General features: G+C 38.1%; 1 long non-coding RNA gene across 2 annotated transcripts in view; it reads right to left on the minus strand.

Annotated features, from left to right (window-relative positions):
- LOC102548237 (uncharacterized) overlaps nt 1–24,576 on the minus strand; it is an 87,636-nt gene that overhangs the window by 49,352 nt on the left and 13,708 nt on the right. The gene's annotated exons all lie outside the window — the stretch shown is intronic.

The following is a 24,576-nucleotide window of genomic DNA, read 5'->3' on the forward strand; positions in this document are numbered from 1 at the left end:
CTGCTTACTTTGTGACAGCCCCTCTTAAGACATAACATGGAATCCACACCTGCCCCACTTCAGTTATGTCCTCCATTTGTCAAAGGAGAGACTCTTCATAATACATTTCTTTCTGTTAATTTTGTGCACAATTTCAACCAGAGGAGAAATATATCTCAGTGTATTTAGTCTGGTGATAAAAATACAGGTTGATATTTGAATAATGTCTTCTAGAAATTGCCCTTTTGCTTTATTTTCAGTTTATAAAAGTGTACATTTTTATTTATTGATGGGGCCTTATAAATTTATGTACATATAAAAAAGTGTCAGTCAAATCAAGGTGAGAGGGGTTTCTCTTTCCTCAGAACTCAGAGACTGTTCATGCAATGCCAGAGTGTGTGTTTCTACAGCTTCCACCGTTCAGACGATCACTTCCCTGGGTTTGATGCCTGAGGCAGCTGCCAGAACCACATAGTGCTCTGTGATAAAACTGCACTTAGGTTGTGATCTCCAAGGCACTAGATTACAGAAAACTCTATGAGTCTCATCTTCTCCAGGAAAATTTTTTCTCCCTTTTATGTGTGTCTCTTGTGGTACAAATTCAAGTCTCTTCCCGGAAGTTTCTCTCAGGGTCTGCTTTCTTGTCCAATAACAGTGTCAACATGTTTTACCATGCAAATTAACTTTCCAACTTCATTTCGGGACTGATATGTCAAAGAGTCCCACAAAAGAGCACATTCTCATCTAAAAACACTTTCCGTGCTGGTAAGGGAACAAGGGCACCTGGGAAACAGCTCTTTATTCAACCAACCAAGACTAAATTGGCTCTCCATCCTCTCCCTCCCCTCAGAGATGAGGAAACCACCTTAGAAGAGGGAGAGGAAAGATTATAGAAATCAGAGGGGTAAGGATACGTCCTCAACAAATCAATTAAGCAGGGCTCACGTGGATTCACAGAGACTGAGACAACAGGGGTCTGCATGCGTCTATACCAGGTTCTGTGGGTGTAAGTTGTGGCTGTTAACTTGGTTTTGTAGAGCTTCCTAAAAGTGGAAATGGATGTGTCTCTGACTCCTTTGCCTAATCTCAAGATTCCTTTCCTTCTGTTGGCTTGCTCTCATCATAAACATGAGAGCTCTTGTCTTGTTTTATTGTATCCTGTTTTGTCCTGTTGGATTCTTGTCTCTTGGAGGCCTCCTCTTTTCAGAAGGGAAGCAGAGGAAGTAGATCTGATAGAGAGGGGTGGTAGAGGGGATATTGGAGGAGTGGAAGGAGGGGAAACTGTGGTGGGAATGTATTATATAAGAGAATAATCTATTTTCAACATTAAGAGTAAAATTAAGAACAGTAAAAATATTTTATCTGAATACCTGGAATGCATATATGTGAACCAGGTTCATACCTGCTATTTGTGGAGCCTACAAGGTGGTGTGAGATCACTTGGAAATGGAGTTAAGGGCAGTTGTAAGTTACCATGTGGGTGCTGGGGGATCAAATTGGAGTCCTCTGCAAGAACAGCAGGTGTTAACTGCTGTTCTCTCTCCCTAACTCTAAATTAATTATAATCTAAATATTCATTCAATTATATATCCATGCCAATGGGCATATCTGTCATTTAATCTTATAAATATCAAATGGATATTTTGTCTATGACAACAAACACCTGTGGAGATAACAATGCGTTAGGTAAACAAGACCTTGGTCTTGAAAAAGTAAGACCTAGGATTTATGATCCAAACTGTGAAGACACTCACAAATGTGATGAGTATGCTACAGAAGGAAACAAAGTTGGAAATCTCAACTCAGACCCAGAGAGGTGAGAACAACTTATAAGAGGAGGTCCCAGAATGGGATACCAAGAATATATGAAGCATAGGCGACGTGTGGCTTAGCGGCACTGTGGGAGGAAGCAAAAGAAAAGTTTGCCGTGGAGAAGGATTTGATCAATGTCTGTTGTAGGCAGGTCATGCTGCTGGAGGATTACTGAAAGCCCATAGGAGTGACCAAAGGTGGTCCAGGAATAATGGCAGTGAACAGAACAGGCTTCTTAGAAGCACAGGAGAAAGGTGACTACTGATGGTTGTATCAAAGCAGAGCCATTGAGGATGGGAAAAAGAGAAATTTAGGATTCGTTACACATACTCGTATGTGTATGTACAAACATATTAAAGAGAAGGGAAATTATTTAATTATAATTTCAAAATTAAAAGAAATAACATAAGAGAAGAAAATCCCACAAAATCGTGCAAATCAGGAGATTAAAATTTGCACATTCTATTTATGAATGCCAGTGAACCTGTTCAAGACATCAGACATCTCAACAGCCACCAAAGTTGTCAGTTTAAAGACGCAATGTGAATCATTCTGAGGAAGTAATGGTAGCATCCGAGAGGTACCCAGGCCAAATCAGGGCTGGACACAATGTCGGTGACCCATAAGAGTGCTGACTTGTTGCAGTGAAGGCTTAAAAAAGAAGGAAGCCATGTCGAATTAAGAATTTAGATGTATATTCTGTCGTTGAACATATCCATTTGAACAAAGCACCCAAGATCAGCCACTGAGCTCACAGAGTCCACAGTTGGGGTAACACACACACACATAATACCTTGGCTTGTGGAGATGATCCTAACTGATGAACGAAAGGTTGTTAAGGAGGAAGAGGTGTCTGGACAGACTAGAGAGACATCCCAGAAGCAAGTGAAAACTCAACCACATCAGACAAAGGAAGAATTTCAGGATGCGATGATAAAGCCTTGGTGTAGTTAATGTATCTAGACAAGTAGCTGCTGGAAAGCTTATCGAGAATTTTCAAACTCACCATATCATATCACATAGTTTCATAGCAGCATTCCAAAAGTCTCCATTCTACCAGAGAATAATAATGATATTTTATTGTTCAAAGAATTCTAAAACTTTGACGGTGTCTGAATTTTAATGGTATTGTAGAAGTTATGTTATAAATTTTTTAAACATCTTACCTTTTGAACATGTTTGTTACACCAGTACTACAATATGTTCACCTGAACGGGTCTATGGTTTCTTTACATAGACATGTTAATATATATGTTACATATATTAATATATTTTATTATATTGTATGTAGACATCTATAAGCTTAGTTTTATTTTATGCATTCAATCTTTGTAAACATTCAGCTCCATCATTACCCATATTATTCTTGACATTGGTTGTGAACTCTGTCTTATAATTATTTTCAACCATGTATTTATCACGGCAAATTTTTATTATCTGTCAAGTTTTCATTTCTGTGACCATTTTACTTTGTTCGATTTTAAAATAAATATGGAACAATGTATATATTTTAGTTTATTTTTTCACTTTTAGTACTTTTTTGGGGGATTTTTTTTAAAATTATCAATTAAATTTCCCCATAGGTTTTCATTACTCAACCTTTCCTCCTTATGAGTATGATAATTATATTAAATATAGGCTTGTATATTTTACAATACATGGCTAAACATACAAATTTCCTTTTATAGAATATTTGCATTTATGTACTCCTGACCCTTTATATCCAACCATCTCTTTACTTCACTAATTTTACAAAATGTATGTCAGCCTTTTGAAAGTAATGGAACTTTATGCTCAGTGGCCCACAAAGGCAACTGATTTATTGAAGTACAGCTAAAATATGTTTTGTGCTTGAAGGAGCCTACATACAGTAGATGTTCAACGTTCTAGAGGACACGATTGTCTTTATGTGCATGTCCATGCACATATGTGTGCTTGCAAGTGTGTGTTAATTCTACATTGATAGGAACAGGACTTTGGGTTACAAATGTTACCCACTCTATCTAAAAGTTCTAGACTCCCAACTACTAAGTAAAATGTCTTAAAGGAAGTATCTTGTTAATAATCTACGGGAGTCATGCCCTTGCCCTTTCTGAACTCAATACCATCTTAACATGAAGACACGGGGGCATATTTCTATCAGTTCACCTAACTAAAGGTGACTTATTTGCTTTTATTTTCAGGGAACACCTTAAGTCACAGATAAAACTAGAACCTCTGCATGTTATTAGGAAGCCTTCCATGACTGAGCTGTGCGGTATGAAAAACGTGTCAGTAAAAATGCAGACACTGTGGATTCAGCTGACAAATCTTGATGGTGTGGGTCAAGTAGTCCATGAGATTCCAAGCAAAAAACTACAGTGAGCACTAGATACATGCGTCAGCATCAAAGTGCCTGCATAGTTTAGGATAATCTTGAATAAGGTAAGTAGGGATGAGCTTCACATTATCAATAAGTGTACAGATCACATAAATTAATAACGTAGCTATAATTCTTAAGTGTTTTCTATTGCACTAAACTGTTTATGCTCCACAGTTTGGTACATGCTGACAGAAGAATGAGTTTGTTTAAACCATTATCATCCCAAACATTTGATTAAAGCATTATGCTATGAGGTTACCACAGAGAGAATATCACCAGATGATAGACAGATTTTATTTACCTATGGAATAACCTTATAAAATTAATTTTATTTAATTATTTTTGGCAGTCATTGATTATTACCTGAAACATCAAGATGTACACTGTGACAGTAAAATTTATTTTGTATGACAGATACACACACATTTTAAAGACTTAATCACTGTAATAGCATAACAAGGGTAATAAATGGAACTGTCTTCACTATACTATTTAAAAACACACATGGAATGCACTCGATTACCCAAGATGCACAGAATACATGAAAATCAAGAAGGATGACCAAAATGCAGATGCTTCGCTCCTTCTTTAAAAGGGGAACAAGAATACCCTTAGGAGGGGATAGGGAGGCAATGTTTAGAACAGAGACTGAAGGAACACCCATTCAGAGCCTGCCCCACATGTGGCCCAGCCAGCAAACTACATAAGATGGATGAAGCAAAGAAGTACATGCTGACAGGAACTGGAGGTAGATCTCTCCTGAGAGACACAGCCAGAATACAGCAAATACATAGGCAAATGCCAGCAGCAAACCACTGAACTGAGAATGGGACCCCCGTTGAAGGAATCAGAGAAAGGACTGAAAGAGCTTGAAGGGGCTGGAGACCCCTTATGAACAACAATGCCAACCAACCAGAGCTTCCAGGGACTAAGCCACTACCTAAAGACTATACATGGACTGACCCTGGACTCTGACCTCATAGGTAGCAATGAATATCCTAGTAAGAGCACCAGTGGAAGGGGAAGCCCTGGGTCCTGCCAAGACTGAACCCCCAGTGAACGTGATTGTTGGGGGGGAGGGCGGCAATGGGGGGAGGATGGGGAGGGGAACACCCACATAGAAGGGGAGGGGGAGGGGTTAGGGGGATGTTTGCCTGGAAACCAGAAAAGGGAATAACACTCGAAATGTAAATAAGAAATACCTAAGTTAATAAAGATGGGGTAAAAAAGAAGAATTAAAAATAAAAGTTGCATCAGTGTGGTCTTTCATGATAGCTTTCTTTTAAATGGAGGTAAGATATTTTAATTTTTCATGTACTTTACCTATTTGCTATGTCTTAATTGCCTGTGTAACTACTCTCATGCATGAGAAGTGTCATTAACTAAAGTGAGGATTACTTGGACAGAAATATTATGACGTCAGGATCATGGATTTGAGAACACAATTGTTACTAAGCAGCTGACAGGGAGACACTGCTCATAACGTGAATATACCGGATATGCCCCATCCACATCCCAGGCCATATGAAGGGCATGAAATGCTTTGCACAGTTCCCAGAATGAGAAACAGTTTAAAAGGTTGACATTTATAATCCTGCAATTTTACCTTTGTTGTGTGCAGATCATAGCTGCCAACACGTAACTGAACCTGAGCATGGGGAAACCATGTGTGTGGACCGGAGACTAACAAACTATGTCTAAGAATCTCCAGAAAGCAGAAATCAGTTTGTTTGTGTTTGCAATAAGGTTTATTTATTTTTAATTTATTTATGGTCTCTTTTGTGAAGCAGGGTTTCACATAGCCCAGTCCAGCTTTTAACGCACCGTATAGAAAACTTGAACTTTCAGTCCTCTTGCCTCAGCCTGCCAAGTGCTGGTATCACAGCTGTGCACCACACTGCCCGTTGTGTGCAGTGCTGAGGATCGAACTTCAGGTTTTATATGTGTGAGAGAAAGCATTCTCCCAACTGAGTGATATGCCCAGCCTGAATTCTCCATTAATGGGATGGAGAAAAGCCCAGGTGGATGGATATACTGAATTAGCATATTCTCTAGTCATCTCAAAGTTCCTCTCTTCCTTGTCTGTAGGTAATGGAACATGAATGCCTTAATCATGTTGACAGGAGACACCAAGTTACCAATGAATCTCTCAATACTCCAGACTAAGAGAAAAGCAGTCTCTCATTATTGTGCTCAAGTCAAGGAAATTCAAATATGCAGCAGGCTTTAAAACCACTGGCATTAGCTGTATATTTGTGAAACTTGTTCTTTCAATGCATTTGTAATGTTGACCTACATAGCCCTTTATTAGAGAAGCAGACTATTGAGGTTAAAAACCATTGCGGCTAATAGCAGAGTACTCTTCCTGAACTAATTCCACCATTACAAGACACTTCAAAGGCAATTTCCTAATCTGTACTTTATACTGTTGAAAATACTTAAGTAGTACTCTGCACTTTTTCAAACATTTCCCCTTATTGTAAATTAACTGGAAAATGCTTAAGAATATACTTATCTCGCATTGGCAGGCTATGGAACTCTAGTCTCATTTCAATAAAACCAGTCAGGTTTGGGTTAAACAAGGTAGTTAAATGAAATAGCTGAAATAAAAGCAAGGCTGCTTTCTATTTGTGAAAGGTGCATGCATACCACTCCCAAATGTAATTAGGATTTTTTCTTTGTTGGTGGTAAAGAAACTTTGAAAGCAGATACTCGGAATTCCCTCATGTCCTCTTAAATTTGCGAATACAGATCCCTGTGATATGTATTTCTCTTGTCTTGTCCACGTGGCTTACTAGCTTGTGTTCACTGTGACACGTGTCCCGTGTGTGTGTGTGTGTGTGTGTGTGTGTGTGCGTGCGTGCGTGCGCATGTGCCTGCCCGTGCATGTGTGGATGTGTGTGTATTTACAAAGTCTGTGTATGCCTATATTCTGTGTGACTCTGTGCAACTTATGTGTGTTAACATGTTGCTAAGTATGTCACAGTATTTCACTTATATGGGGATCAGGGACACTGTTGTTTTGCACCATACAATATTATAGAATGCTTTCCAGCTGCTACGTAGTCACTTGTGGGACTTTACCTAGTTTATAAATTTACAACAAAAGATGGGGGGAATGTAGTAATTATCCATTTTACTATGAGGGCTTATAGAAGTGGGGGGAGTTTAAAATGGTTGCCTTTCTTTCCTGGTTCTACTATAAATAGTTCTACTATTTTAGCAAACGGTGCACTAAAACAGCCCATCATCTACATCAAGTTGGAGATGTAAGTTTTGGAAAGTAAGGGATTAGCAATGTCTGAGGTTCATTATATCTGACCATAGACACGCACAGACAGTTTGCAAGCTGCCTCCTCTTTCCTCCTGATGAATGAAACCTTGCTTGGCGTTTAACCAAAACCTAAATTGGAAAACTCCAAACGAATGATCCCAACTTTCATTAAAAACCAAACCATGACCCGTCTAAGCCGAAGAAAGATATGTCTTAAAGCAGAAAATGTTTGCATGAGATTAGTTTTCCTAAGTGAACTTCATGTAAAACTTGAGCTGTACCAAAAACTTTAAGTGTTTAAATGTTATTTACGGCGAGGATAGAGTCAGCAGCAGAAGCGTGGTCTAATGAGGAAGCTGGGGTATCAGGGACTATGTCTGAGTCTCCGCATTCTTCCTGCTTTCATCCTGAGACTTTGCAGGTCTGAGTCGAAGAACTTCATTTGTTTTTGAAAGTCGTTTGATTTGATTCTTTCCATCCCTTACTCAGCTAAGTAGGATGACAAAGTAGTAGTCACACACTCGGCGGCTTCGGGAGCCAGAAGCCTCACAAAAATGGAACTAAGAGAGTGAGGTGGCTAAAATGCCACAGGGACCGTGTCAAGCAACAGACAGAGCGACCCACAGAGAACCCCACTCTGCTCTCATTCTACCTGTGGGGATGAAGAAATCGCACTTAGTTTTCCCCTAATCTTTATAAGGCCATGATGTTCTCTAATTGACTTTGCAGAACTGTGAGCTATTTATTATTTTATCAAACGCTTAATCTACTTTAACTTGGTGGGTTGCGGTTTAGGGTATCAATACTTAGAAGGTAACAAGCAATAATTTATATCTTCTCCCTTTATGAAAAAGTTAAATAGAAAGCACATCTGAATGTTCGTTTTTCTGATCTCAAATCTATTGTCCTGTAAAACACATCTAAATGTTTGCATTTCTGGCCTCAGTTTGCTTATCCTGTACTCAACCATGGTGGTACTGAGTTTCCAGTTGTAGAGAAGTTAGTGTTGTCTTAACTACGCCTACACCAGACCCTACCTGCTTCCTACATCAGAGAATGTGAGTCTGCCTAAAAGCTAGGATGCTGATGAGCGGCAGCCCCAAACGCTGGTGACAATCATGAAGTTCAGCCTTATCTTTGTCAACAAGCACGCTGCATCAGTAAATTAAAGACCTAAAAGTGGGCTGGGAAGATGGGTCCGCAGGTAAAGTCACAGCTGACCAAACACAATGACCTGACCTCAGATTATAAGCACCCACCTAAAATGTCTAACATCTTGGTGTGCACCTTTAACTAAGATCTGGGAGTTCTCTGCTCCCCCTGCAAGGACGGTATAACTTCTGAACAGCGAGAGAGGAGAAACGACGTAATTTTCCACTCCATGTATAGAATTTCTACTAAAGAAACAGGGGTGTGTGTGTACACAGGGGTTCGTGTGTACACAGGGGTGCGTGTCTACACTTCTAGGAATACCAGAGCTTTCAGTAGTACAGGATGGAATCGGCAACCTGGGATGGGAGACAAGGCAGGCGATCGCTGGGGAAGAGATGGAGAGAGGAAACCAAAATGACATGATAACATGAAATCTACTCAACGGTTGATTTAGCAATTTCAGCTGAGTTACATTGAGAAATATTCTTCCCTCCAAAGAAATTAATCAGACAGGAGATATTTTGAGCACCATATGAGGCAGCAAGAACACTGATTTGTGGATTCAGAGGGCTTCAGTTACATCATCGTTTCCACCAGTCACTGGATACTTCTGTACACATCAATCCTTTAGACTCTAAGTACCCAACGGTATCTGTGGAGCAGAATAAGTAACTGCCAAGAGCAGGTGCTGAGATGAGTAATATTTCATAAATTATAAATATTCAAGCATGATTTTAGACATCGGGATTGCAGTGGTCAACAAGATCAACCTTGAAAAGAACAGAAAACAATATTCACTATGTATTACACTGTAGTGACCAGAGTCATAAGCAGGGGATATGACTAACGGACAGTTAGTTTAAATAAGAAGAATAAACTAATAGTGCCTATAGCATATTTAAAGTTCAAATTCCAGAGGTCTGGTAAAACACTGCGCAAATGATTTTTTTCTGTGCTGTTATATCTAGTGAAGCAGTAGTAATAATGACAGAATTAGATTAGCTAATATACATGATACTTAAGACAGCTTTTGGTGAGTTACTGACATTCTTAAGTGTTGGCTCCTTCTATTTTATTTTTCTGCAGGTGATTCAGAGTAGAAGATTTTGTATATTGCAAGAACCAGACTGGGAGGCATCTATGCAATTGTTCAGAGATTAAGAGTTCATTCTACATTAATTAATGAGGCTTTTAGCCAGGAAGTGAACTGGCTTGTTTGCAATACAGGACTTCTTGTCTATTCAAAACCAAGTCATAAGCTCTGAGTTTTCTTGCTTTGAGGCACATATATTTATTTTGTATACATTTGTATGAACATAAGTAAAGAAACATCATGGCTCTTTGGATAAATAAAATATGTACTTTTCACAAGGACATGAAAAAACGATCGATTCTCATTTCTGATAACCTCAAATGTGGAAGAAAAAGAACGTCATTTTTACAAACACGGAGCCTCGTTTGGTAAACGTGACATCCATGTCATCAGGGAAAGATTTTGCACAAGGACATAATTCAGAGACCCTGGCAAGCATGATTGTGACACATGGTTCTCTGTACCCTGCAATACATTACAGAGCCTTCCTTTTTCTTGTAGCTCTGTTAGTGAATTTTAAGGCAAAGTATGGGATAGACGCCTGGAAATCTGTTTCTCACATCTCACAGATCCATCCCGGTGGGAAGCCTGCCTGCTCCCCTTATTTTGAAATCCACAAACAGCTAACTGAACATAACCTAAGCATGAGATACAGCATGTGAGATCGCCTGCTGGTGCCAACATCACCCAGCCCCTTTCCTCCCTGCTCCCTCCCGTCGGTCTGATCTCTGCCAGCTTTGGACTTTCCTGTCTTGGGTCCAGCATCCCCACCCTCCTTCCAATTTTATTCCCTTCTAAGCCCTATAGTCTTGCTTGCCTTTTAGCATGTGTTAGTTCTTCTGTGTTCATTTGTATAAAGGCAGTTAGAGGACTCTGAATGCCTCCTGAAGGAGACAAGCTCTAAAAGTCTTCAATTTTCCTTCATTCCACGCTTGCTATCAGCATTCACGCATTGTGCATTCCTCTAAGATAGAGTTTCTCTTCTTGTGAAAGAAAATAGTTTTTACTTTTTCATGGTATCATGGTAGCTTTTAAAACTGAGAAAGACAAATTAAGCTGAGGTGATCGGAGGACCGAGCTTACAAGCGCGAGTCACGCACAAATATTCAGGATACTGCGGCACCTTTTCCTTCCTACCCGATAGCTTCTTGACTCGATTCCAAAGGCACGTTAAGTAATAGACTGTCCCAGGGTAAAGGCTGATACTATATCACACATAGCTGACATTTGCATGAACAAGACGAAGGCTCAATTCCAATTCAGCCTCCAAGAGGAACCAGCAAATGCCTGTCTGCCTTTATCCTGTTGCATTTCGTCAGACTGAAGTGCAGTGAGCTAATATAAAGCAAGGTACTAACTAGAATTTCTGCTATTGTTCTTCAAATATACAACCAATACACGACAAACATTGACCCTGTATATCACTAACAAGTTCCTCCACATCCCTGACAGCACCTATGATGATTTGTATATACTTGGTCGAGGGAGTCGTGGGATTAGAAAGTGTAGCCTTGTCGGAATAGGTGCGCCACTGCAGGTGTGTCCTTAAGACTTTCACCCTAGCTATCTGGAAGTCAGTCTTCCACTAGCAGCCTTCAGATGAAGTCATAGAACTCTCAGCTCCTCCTGGACTATACCTGCCTGGATGCTGCCATGTTCCTTCCTTCATGATAACGGACTGAACCTCTGAACCTGTTAGCCGGCCACAATTAAATGTTGTCTTTTATATGACTTGTCATGATCATGGTGTCTATTCACAGCAGTAAAACCCTAGCTAAGACAACAGCCATAGCAGAAACACGATGCACATTCAAGTATCTATTGTGTTTCATTGTTTAAATGGATTTTAGTCCATTGGCCTTTTGTAGTCTTGGCTAACGCATTGTGGGAGAAGAAAGTGATGTTTCACTGACAGGAAGAAAAAGGAAACTTACAAAAGTGCTGGAGAAAATATAACTGTAAAGTCCTACTTCCAGTGACTTGTATCCTCAACTGGTCCTCCCTTCAGTCTTCAACCACTGCCCAAGAATTCTACAATAATTTAAATCTATGAGGCAATTGATGTATTCATTAGGTCACAGAACCATTCAACGAATTGTCACTGGAAACACCCTCAATAACTTATTCAAATGTATGCTTTATTGAATCTCCAGGTCTTTTTCCACAAAATAAATGACATTTAAGCCATCAATAATGTCTTGATTACTAAATAAATTCTATGAATCATAGCTCTGATCACATGTACAAATTTGACTGTTGTTGATTCCCCATCACTACCATTCCTCTGACTTTTGAATTAAGTTTTAGTAATTCAAACATGTCAAACTGTCATCTAGATATCCAGGTATTAAAAAGAATAAAATATGCTACAGCTTGTCAAACAGTGATCATTTAGACTATTGATATTACTTAGACTTTACTGTGCATTTATGGAATATCTAGTCTGGGAGGTATTAGTGGACAAAACATACAAATATTTACATAAACATTCTGGAATAGATATTGTAATATTATTAAACATAAAACCCACAGTACAAGGAGCTATCAGAAACAGAAGAACTTTATAGAATGATTCATATGCTACATACCCAGAAGACACAGCACTCCTAACTCTAAAATATTTAAAAGTCACATTTCACTAGAAATGTCCAAATTCACAAGTACTATTTTGAACATACAATAATTCTTTCTCCGAAATTGAAAATATAACTGAGCAGAAAATTAGCAAAACATTGCAGATCATCAGCATACCATCAATCATCACTAAATAAGAACCTGCTGACATTTCTACTACTCAACACTCAACATGTTTTCTAAGTGCGGATGTGTTTGTGCTCTATGCAGGCCATAAAACATTGTCCATTGAAGTTTGGCCTATAAAATCAAATGGTTTACTGTTTCATAAAATATTTAATTATAATAAATTGAATCTTTAAAAGCAGAAAGACAATCAAACAAAATAGCTAAAACCAATCTAATTGTAATACTGGAACTCTTAATGGAAACTTAATGGAAACAAAATAAAATCTAAAAACATTTGGCACATAGTTAAATATTCCAGAAAGAGACATTCATATGTAGTAAATGAATAAATTTAAGGAATGCTTCAAGGCAATGGCTTTACCACCTACATTAAGAACCTACATAAAGAGGAGCAGGTAACCATGGCAGCAAAGGAAATATTGATAAAGATGAGCACATAGACTAATGGAAATTGAACAAAACAGAAGCCTGTTTCTTATGAGGTCCATCAATACAATTGAATGGCTTGAAGCAAGGCTAAAAACAACAAAGAAATAATCTCCACAAATAATCAATGTCAGAAATGAAGGGTGGGGAATCACTACAGATCCAACAGGTACAGAACGAGTGAGTGCACATTAATAGTGATTGTATGAGTCCAGGGCTCATCAGAGACATGTGCACATCAATTTCACGAGAGCTCATCATGGAACCAACCTTAGTGCTTTCCATTGAGGAATGGCAGAGACAGATGTGGTATGTATACAGATTTGACTTATGTCATTTTCAAGAAAATGTAAGCAAATTAAAACAATCGTGCTAAGTGAATCATGTCCGTCTCATAAAAACAAATATTTCCTTTTCTCTCTTTTTGTGATTATTGATTTAATAATAATAATAATAAATTTAATGTGAATATATGTATATATATTCAAATTTTCATGATATATATATATATATCAATATCATGAAAGTAGAAACATCACTGTTTAATGAAACAAAAGAGACTTAACAGGATGGGTGGGGCTCTTCTCACAGTAAACCATGTGGTAGCTTGCAAATCTCTGCCTGAAACTCAGTGTTATGATTAGTGACTATATGCTAACTTAAATAGTATTTTCAAAAACAACCCAATATAAAATGTGGCTTCTCAAATTAATTGGGCCTATTTTTCACAAAATACAATTACATGGACTCACCAAGCACAAAGTAATATTAATATTCCTTACATCATAAATAAATCGAATCCTGATTTTTAAGACTTACTAATGAAATCGTCATTCACTGTAAAATATTTCATCGGCTAATTCCACTGAAAACTTACATAGTTCGTACTGATTCTGTGTTAGGTATCTCTCTTTCGCTTCCCAATCCTTTGATTTGTTTTGCTCAGTTTTTTTTTCACATAATATCTGAGTAATATACTGTTTATAGTATGTGATTATATTAACCTGAAAAATTATTTGGTATGTTTTACAAAGTGATGAAGCAATCATTTTATTCAGAAAATATATTTAAAGCAAAATAATACTGATATTCGCTCAAGGAGAGCATCACAAACAGCTACAGAAGCATTATATTTAAATATATTTCTCAATATCGTGACCAGTAATAAAAAAAAAAAAACGGTGATCTAATATTTTAAAATCTTGTACTTCAACTTTAGTTGAGCCCAAATATGCTCTTGGATGATTTTTAGATTTGTTGATTTTTATGTTATATATTCCAGAGTTTCTTATTTAGCTACAAATGACAAAGGTTTAATCATCACAATAGCAATAAAAGATTTATAAGAGGACTATGGCTTTTTTTTGTCTCCTTATATGTGAGTAAAGTTGAGGATGTTCTGTAGAAAAGTCCCTTCCTGCCAAATATCCAGTCATTTATAAGGCTGTGCTCGTTAGCCATAAAGACACACACATGTGCTTTCCACTGGGGTGTTTAGTCACTTTTATCCATCTTAACATGGTTTATTAACTTTAGTCTCTTTAGTTTTGCTATCAACTTTCTTCTTAACAATTAGCATCTGTTGTATTAAGCTGTACCTCACAGCTCCTAGAAATACAATTTTAAAATATATGAATTCATCCACGATGATTTCTAAGTGAATCCATCGTGACTTTCTTGTGATAATACAAAAATGAGCACGCTGACCTTTGTGAGTTCAAGGACAGCCTGGTCTACACAGAAAGTTCCAGGAGAGCCAGGGCAACACAGAAAAACCTTGTCTTGAACTGCCAAAAATAAAGAATAAATAAATGAAGTAAAAAAAACTATTTTACATGAAAAAACAGAAAGAGAAAAACTTTTCTCAAATTCAGCACATTGTGCGTTGAATTGTAGGACTCGGTAATTGTCGTTTCTATTTGGTTATGTGGTATTTGCACATAGCAGTTGTTTTCGTTTTGTTTGGTTTATGCACTTTAACAATATTTGAATCACCTTGCACGGTTGAGAGCCACTCTAGAGCTTTCCTATCAGACCCCACCAAAAAGAAAAGCACTTGAAAGGAGCCGAAGATGTGCTATTATCAGGCACCAGTGACGAGTCAATCAGTACAGATAAACTCTGAATTTACGTCTGTTCCTTTTGCCAGGGAAGGCAGAAAGGAAAATGAGGTTTTCCCAAGGAAACAAACCTGTGTTTTTCTTTCCTTTTCTTGTTTTTTTTTTTCTTTTTTGGCTCTGAACAGAGCAGAGATTTAACATGTGGTTTCTTATGCTAGAGACACTGAAAAGACATAATGGATTATGTCTGCACACAGTTTCATGGAAAAATAGACATTGTTCAGTTGCAAAGGCTGCCATTTTCACATAAAAAAATAATTCAGTGAAGACCTTTCTGTGGGGCCTGAGATACAAATGTCTGTGCATGCTCTTCCTTTAACCTAACTAGAGAACCCAGAGCTCAGAGAATCTGGAGAAAGAGATAAACAAATTGTTCAAAAAAAAAAAAAAGAGAAAAAAAAAAAAACACTCTTTGGTGCAGAAGCCTGAAACAAATGGAAGGCCAACAATGCTGTCTCTTCCTAATACTGATTGCCTTAATTAAATCTCAGTATCACTCTTTCATGACTGAAACTGTTTTTAAATATATTGGTGTCTTGTGCACAAAAGCTGTTCATAAAAATAGGTAGATTGAAATAATGCTTTTGGAAGAAAATAGGCTTTTGCCAATCAATTCCTAATGGTAGCAGAAAAAGAAAATAGGACTTGAGTCCACTTAATTCTGTATTTATCTGTATAGGATGTTCATTGAAATTCTACCCCAGAAATGTATAAACTAAATTTCAATTCCTTGAATAAAAACCACTTGGATTAGTCTTTATGTTTTAGCAATTAGGAGAGACAATTTACACTGTGACAATACAGTATGAACTGTTTGACTTGTCGAAAATACCTAACAATGTACAGTAGCTTTATTTTTAATATAATTGATGCTGATTATTAAATCAATATTTTTACAGAAATCATGCTATAATAAGTTAATGGTCTCTTTTAGAAAGATTAAAGTAGCATAACAGCAAATTTAAGGAAATGACCAAAATAATTTTCCATTATTACTACTTTCTGTATGGTTAAATAAATATTAAATCAGTTCGAGTTAAAATAATGAAGAATGTTTCTGGGCAGAGAGCAAATAACAACAAATGTGCTCGGTTTCTTATGGAGATGGAAATGTCGTAAGGGAAATGGAAGCTGAATAATTTACCAAGTGTTTACCCATTTAAAGAGTTTTTTTTAAATGTAAAGAAATATGTTCAATGAAAACATGTAATCACGTTACTTAAGTATGCAGTAATTCACTGACAAGTAAAAACCTCGGAAAATACTGACAGTGGAACTTGAGGAATGATTGGGCGCTTACTAGGGAACGAAAGGAGCGAAGAGAAGGAATATTTTATGCCAAAAATATTATGTGAGGGAAAAGTGAAATGCCAAGATAACATGGATTATTTTAATTCAGAATGTGAAGCTAAAGGATGCTTAGCAAGTGAGGAGCAAAGTGCAATAGAAGGAAGATCGGGAAGGGCCTGGAGAGGAGTGTTAATATTTCATGTTACCTTGGTACCTAAAACCATGAGTCATGGGATTCGGCACCATTTCTTTGCTGTGTCTACTACTTCTGGGACTGGGTTCTGTGCACCTAAATTCATTCAACATGACCACATTCTTTACCAACAACAATTAGATATGTTTTTAAAAGAAAGAGAGAAGAGAAGCCATTACTAACTTTTAAAAAATCAGCCTATATCATGTATATTCATGAACAGTGAGACTTAGACAGCTGTGGGAATTTCTTTCAATGTCCACTTTGATTTGGGGTCAATTGAGATTGCTGTGGGCAGTTTAATGTCTTCCCCCAAACTCCGAGAACCCTCTAATTCTAGTAAACTTTGGAACTGTGTAAATTCTTTCTTGACTTACATTAATTTGTCTTTTCTTAAGGAGGCCTGATTTATACCACATTCAGTTAAAAAACAAAATGGAGAAGCAGAGCAAGGTGACGCCCATGAGGCTCTCTGGGGATTTTCTTCCTACTATTACTACAAATACCTACACTGGAGATAGGGAGTTTGAGCTAAGAAATCAATCTCTTTATAGAACAGAATAAAAATATAAAAGTCACACTGAGGAAAGAGGACTTCCTTTTCCTCTACCCTACTTAAAGTCATGGCAGAATTCCTCCATGTGGAAGGAGAAGGGGCACCCATCCCAGAGTTAGACTAGTCACTCAGACCGGCGCACCAGTGAGCCATGATGACCAGCACTTTGGTTCCTTCCTAGAGGAGAAGCGGGAGTCCCTGTTTGAAGACACTACGTATTTCGGACTCACATCCGGGAGGTCCCTGAGGTGAAACTGACGTGAATGCCTCCCTGATCCAACACGGAGGACTTGCTTTCAAGATAAAACAAAGACATTGTCTTAAAAACAAAATCCAAAATGTTCAGTCTACCAAAGGAGCGACCTACTGCGGTGGAAGCCTGTTAGCTCAGAGAAGCAGAGAAAACACTCAGTTGACCTTCCTTGTCCACTGATCTACCAGAAGGGAAAAGCTTTCTCCTTCTCCTTGCTGTCTTAAATAACCTTCAACCCAGACTCCCTCCTTTGTCTTTCCCGGGATTCTTATGTTTATCTGGTTGCTTGCTCAACCTCTTGACCTATGTAGACTTTATTTAGCTCTTGTTTACTGAAAGCTTTTGGGTTAAAGGTATGTGCTAGGACCAAGCTACACTACAAATACTTGTTTTCGTTAAAGGTAAGGATTTTGGTTAAAGGTATGTGCTAGGGCTGAACCAGATCACAAAAACAAAACGAACAAACAAACAAACACACAAAAAGAAAATCCAAGGATTTCCAGTTCACAATCTTGGGGTTCACAATGTGAACCTGTAACAGAGGGCCCCATGAAAGTTGCCAAACAAGGAAATCAGCCTTCAGTCCTACACAGCTATGAAGTCCATGAACCACAGCAGCCACTATGGCATGGTAAAGGCACACATAAGCGGACAGAAGTTAGAAGACGTAGAATTGGATGGAAACCAATTCTACGTGCTCAACAAGAGGAAGATCTTATCTAGTACTGGAAACCTAGCCTGACACATAAATGGATTCAAATTCTACCTTAACTCCAAGAGGAGGTATATTTTATTTACATTTCAGTAGTTTCTTTCTCAGCCTGTTTATCCTTTGAGTAGAGGAAGGTTACTGATGTGTTTGAGTTAGTTTTATACCCAGCCACTTTGCTGAACTTGTTTATCAGCTGTAGGAGTTCTCTGGTGGAATTTTGGGGTCACTGAGGTATACTATCATATCATCAAATAGTGATGTTTTGACTTCTTCCTTTCCAATTGTATCCCTTTGACCTCCTTTGTTGTCTGATTGTTCTGGCTAGGACTTCAAGTGCTATATTGAATAAGTAGGGAGAGAGTAGTCAGCCTTGTTTGCTACCTGATTTTAGTGGGATTGATTCAAATTTCTCTCCATTTAGTTTGATGTTGGCTACTGGTTTGCTGTATATTGCTTTTTCTATGTTTAGGTATGGGCCTTGAATTCCTGGTCTTTCTAAATCTTTTTTTCAGGAAGGTGTGTTGAATATTTTCAAATACTTTCTAGGCATCTAATGATATGATTATGTGCTTTTTTCTTTGAGTTTGTTTATAAAGTGGATTACATTCATGGATTTTCTTCTCTGCATTCCTGGGATGAAGCCTACTTGATCATAGTAAATAATTGTTTTGATGTGTTCTTGGATTTGGTTTGTGAGAATTTTATTGAGTACTTTTGCAATGATATTCATGGGGGAAAATGCTCTGAAGTTCTCTTTCTTTGTAAGGTCTTTGTGTGGTTTAAGTATAAGCATAACTGTGGCTTCAAAGGAATTGTGTAGTGCTCCTTCTGTTTTTATTTTGTGGAATAGTTTGAAGAGTATTTGTATTAGGTCTTCTATGAAAGTATGAGAGAAATCTGCACTAAACCCGTCTGGTCCTGAACTCTTTTTGGTTGGGAGACTTTTAATGACTGCTTCTATTTCTTTAGGGGTTATGCGACTGTTTAGATGGTTTATCTGATCCTGATTTAACTTTGATACCTGGTATCTGTCTAGAAAATTGTCCATTTCATCCAGCTTTTCCAGTTTTGTTAATTGTAGGATTTTATAGTAGCATCTGATAACTTTTTAATTTCTGCAGTTTCTTTTGTTATGTCTCCCTTTTCATTTCTGATGTTGTTAATTTGGATACTGTCCCTGTGCCCTCTGGTTAGTCTGGCTAAGGGTTTATCTATCTTGTTGGTTTTCTCAAAGAACCAGCTCCTGGTTTTGTTGATTCTTTGTATGGTCCTTTTTGTTTCTATTTGGCTGATTTCAGCCCTGAGTTTGATTATTCCCTGCCTTCTACTCCTCTTGTGTGTATTTGTTTCTTTCTGTTCTTGAGCTTTTAGGTGTGCTGTCAAGTTGCTAGTGTCTGCTCTCTCCAGTTTCATTTAGAGGCATTCAGAGCTGTGAGTTTTCCTCTTAGCACAGCTTTCCTTGTGTCCTATAAGTTTGGGTATGCTGTGCCTTCATTTTTTCAAATTCTACAGAGTCTTTCATTTCTTTATTTCTTCCTTAACCAAGTTATTGAGTAGACCATTCTTCAGCTTCCATGTGTATGATGTGTATGTGGGCTCTCTGTTTATTGTTATTGAAGATCAAACTTAGTGTATAGTGATCTGATAGGAGGCACGGGATTATTTAATCTTCTTCTATCAGTTGAGGCCTGTTTTGTGACTGATCATATGGTCAGTTTTGGAGAAGGTACAATGAAGTGCTGAGAAGAAGGTATATTCTTTTGTTTCAGAATGAAGTGTTCTATAGATATCTGTTAAACTCATTTGTTGCATAGCTTCTGTTCGATTCATTGTGTGTCTGTTTAGTTTCTGTTTCCATGATCTGTCCATTGATGAGAATGGGGAATTAGGGTCTCCCACTATTATTGTATGTGGTGCAATGTATGCTTTCAGCTTTGGTAAAGTTTCTTTTATGAATGTGGGTACCCTTGCATTTGCAATATAGATGTTCAGAATTGAGAGTTTATCTTGGCAGATTTTTTTCTTCAATGAGTATGAAGCATCCTTCCTTATCTTTTTTGATAACGTTTGGTTGAAAGTTGATTTTTTTTAGATATTAGAACGGTTACTCCAGCTTGTTTCTTGGGACCATTTACTTGGAAAGTTGTTTTCCAGCCTTTTACTCTGTGGTAGTGTCTGTCTTTGTCACTGAGGTGTATTTCCTATATGCAGCAAAATGCTGGGTTCTGTTTATGTATCCAGTCTGTTAGTCTATATTTTTTATTAGTGAAGTAAGTCTATTGATGTTAAGAGATATTAAGAGATGGTGAATGTTATTGTTTCCTTCCTTTTTTTCTGGTTAGAGGTGGAATTATGTTTGTGTGGCTATCTTCTTTTGCACTTGCTAATTTTTTTCTTTTTCTATCATTTCCCTCCTTGTTTTGATGTTTTCCATCTATTATCCTTTGTAGGACTAGATTTGTGGAAAATTATTGCATAAATTTGGTTTCTCCATTTATGGTAATTGCAAGTTTTGCTGGATGTAGTAGCCTGTGCTGGCATTTGTGTTCTTTTAGGGTCTGTGTGGCATCTGCCTAGGATCTTCTAGCTTTCATAGCTTCTATTGAGAAGTCTGGTGTAATTCTGTTAGGTCAGCCTTTATATGTTCCTTGACCTTTTTCCTTTACTTTTTAAAATATTTTTTTTGTGCATTTGGTGTTTTGACTATTATGTGATTGGAGGAATTTTTTTCTGGTCCAATCTATTTAAAGTTCTGTAGGCTTCTTATATGTTCATGGGCATCTGTTTTTTTTTTAAGTTAGGGAAGTTTTCTCCTATAATTTTGTTGAACGTATTTACTGATCCTTTAAGTTAGGAATCTTCCCTCTCTATGATATCTATTATCATATGTTTGGTCTTCTCATTGTTTCCTGGATTTCCTGGATGTTTTGGGTTAGGAGCATTTTGCATTTTTCAGTTTTTTTGATTAGTGCATCGATGTTTGCTATGGCATCTTCTGCACCTGAGATTCTCTCTTCTATCTTTTGGATTCTGTTGGTGATGCTTGTATCTATGACTCCTGATCTTTTTTTCCTAGATTTTCTATCTCCAGGGTTGCTTCTGTGATGTTTTTATTGTTTTTATTTCCATTTTTATATCCTAGATAGTTTTGTTCAATTCCTTCACCCATTTGGCTATGTTGTACCGTGACCGAGTCTTGTGTTTCCTCTTTAAGTGCTTCTATTTGTTTACCTGTGTTATTCTGTATTTCTTTAAGATATTTATTTATGTTCTTTCTAAAGCCTTCTATCATCATCATGAGATAACATTTTAAATCCAAATCTTGCTTTTCCAGAGTGTAGGGGTATCCAGTACTTGCTGTGGTGGGAGATTGGGTTCTGATGATGCCAAATAGTCTTGGTTTCTGTTGCTTATGTCCTTGTACTTGCCTCTCAACATCTGGTTATCTCTGATGTTAGTTGGTCTTGCTGTAGCTGACTATAGCTTGTTCCTCCTGTGAGCCTGTGAGCCTGTGATCTTAGGAGTGAGAGCACTCCTGGGACACAAGCTCTCTCTGGGCAGGTTGTGGGTCCAGAGGGCTTTGGGAAAGCCTTAGCTCTGGGTGCAGATGGAGACTGGAAGGGTCCTGTTCCTGACTGCTCCATAGTTCCTGTGCTCTATCTGCTCCTGGCAGGTTCCTCTTTGGACAGTTAGTAGAGCAAAAGTGGGGACTCACTTGTGAGCTTATGAATGGGAACTATCTTGGGAAACCAGCTCTCTGTGGGCTTAGGAGTCAAAGCACTCCTGGAAGACCAACTCTTTTTGGGCAGGATTTGGGACCAGAGTGCTGTGGGACAGCTATAGCTCTAAGTTCAGATGGAGACTGGGAGAGCTTATTTACATTTCAAATGTTGTCCCCCTTTCTGGTCCTTTCTCCAAGAGCCCTAGACTCCATTCATCTTCCCCTTCACCTCTTACAACCCAGATATCCCTCAACCAAAGAAGGATACAGGAAATGTGGTTCCTTTACACAATGGAATGCTACTTACCTATTAAAAACCAGAACATCGTGAATTTTGCAGGCAAATGGATGGAAATAAAAACTATCTTCTGAGAGAGATAATCCAGACACAAAAGGACATACCTGGCATGCACCCACTGATGAGTGGATATGAGTCCAAAAGCTCAGAATACCCACGATACAACTCACCGACCACATGGAGCTTAACAAGAAGAAAGGCCAAAGTGTGGATGCTTCAATCCCACTTAGAAGAGAGAAGAAGGTAATCAAGGGAGGCAGAGGGAGGGAGGGATTTGGGTGGGAGAACAAAAAGGGAGGAAAAAGGGGGACAGGATCAGGTATGGGGACAGGAAATAAGACCAGAGTGCCAGGAAAATGAATAAAAATATGCAACAGTGTGGGTGACATGCGGGAGAACTACTAGAAATTCTTAGACACCAGGCTATTAAATTCCATTCTCTACCTTGAAATAAAATATCAGACTGCTGAAATCCTAATTCATGCTCTTATCTCTAGGCTTGGCTCTGGCCACTGTCTGCGATAACACTTGTATCAAGTAAAGACACACTTGACCACCCTATCAGACATCTAATTTCATTTACTGTATCCTGGTGCTGGAAGCATCGTCCACAAGTTCAGATCAGTGATTGGAAGAGCGTGGAAGCAGGAAGGTTGATCTTACCTTAATGATGTAACTAGACTTTCCAGGTTATGGGCTCAGGTATGACACATTGTGAGCCTTGGTAGCTGATGATCTGGAAACTATCCATCAAGGAGATTCTGCTCCAAGATGGGCTGGAGTATTCATTCAACACTGTAATAGTATCTCAGTGACTTTAGGGTCATAGAAAATCAGATGTCTGCCTAGAACTTGAGAAGAATAACTATAAACAGACAGATTAAGAAGATTGGGATGAAACTAGTTTCATCATCTACCAATTCCCAGATCATGTGGCAAACCAACAACCATCAGATTACATTCTGGAAGCCATGACCTTACGTGACATTAAAAAAAAATCCAGAATCTGATCAAATGCTAGATAGTAAAGAGCTCTCTGACACATTTAAGAAAGCTGTGGTAAGGAATTTGACCAACAGAGAATACCTAACAAGGAAACTTTAATAAGATGAAAGGACCGAAAGCAAAATGAGACAGCTTAAAATGATCTTAAAATGGTTAAGAGTCAACTGAACTCACAATAAGAAGCGCCCAAACCAGAGTAAATCATACAGAAGAGGGTAGTGAGCAGGAAGACAGGCTACCTCGAAATTTGCCAAGGAGCAAAACAGGAAAGAAAAAAGAAAAAGGAAGGAGGACATTTACAGGATCTCTAGATAAGGGAAGACAAATGCTCAAGTGGCTGGGTTTAAAAGCTAACTGAGCTGACCCAAGTGAGAAAAAAAATTTATTCACAGAAATATTAACAGAAGTCCCCAAACACAGGGGAAGATGCAAACACCCAGGCAAAGGAAAACCAATGTCACCAGTCGTAATGGACTCAGCCGATCTATGCTAGGTACACTTGCTCCATCAAAGGGCAAATGAAGAGAAGATTCTAAAGACAAGGAAAAAGAAACACTTCAAAGTGGCATTTAACAAAATAAGAGGCTGATCATCTGAGCTGTGTGTTAGATACTAAGACTGTGAATGAAGCCTTTATATTGTTTGTGATACTGTGTGGGAGGGAAGAAGTAAATACATAATCAATCAAGAAACCATCTTCCAATTAAAATTGTAATGGAAACATTATCACAAACCCTCTGTCATTTATGGCATCTTCTAGGACATATATATATATATGTAAAATATTTAATATATATCAAAAATCTTTGAATATCTGTTTTTAGGGTGTTATATGATTTGAATCAGTTGGAAATGCTCCACCTTTCGGTGTATGGGAAGGGATACACATTCACTGCCTCTTGGTAAAGTCACTAAAATACTGTTTCATATTTGAAACCCGATTCTCATTGTTTATCCTGTTCTTCTGATTGGCTATTCTACACAGTTAGAGAGAATGATAGAGTCTGGATGATAACCTGAGCCTCTGAATCGCTCCTGTAAGAAAGTGATTTCGGAATTTAGCCATGTAAGGATCCCTGCCTCTGGAATCACTCACACTGGGCTGGTAGATGAATAATTTAAGGAGCTCTATGTGTGAAAGTTATTGATTACACTTCAAATGGGCAATGATAGACAGCAGGTCACTTGTGAGCTTTCAGGGAATACTGTAACAAATGACTATTCATCTTTGCACATAAGCAGACATTTATTATCTCAGCATGAAAGGAGCTGAGCCTGGGCATGCACAGACACTCTCCAGCACTGGAGATATCTACTGTGAGCTACCCTTCAAGGGATTCTTGGACTATTTGATTCACATGCCTCACTCCTCCTCTCCAATCCCTTAACCTTCTCTTCTCTCCTCTGCCTTTCTTCCCTTCTTCTTCTCTTCTCCTTCTGTTGCTTCCCTCTTCTCTATGTCCCTCATTTCTTTAATTTTTCTTTCTTTTGCTTTGTTTTTGTTATTCTCCTCCTCTCTGCCTCCCACTCCTTCTCCTGATCCCACCTGCCTGCACTCGAACCCTTT

The sequence above is a fragment of the Rattus norvegicus genome, chromosome 2 (assembly GCF_036323735.1).
Source record: "Rattus norvegicus strain BN/NHsdMcwi chromosome 2, GRCr8, whole genome shotgun sequence".
NCBI lineage: Eukaryota > Metazoa > Chordata > Mammalia > Rodentia > Muridae > Rattus > Rattus norvegicus.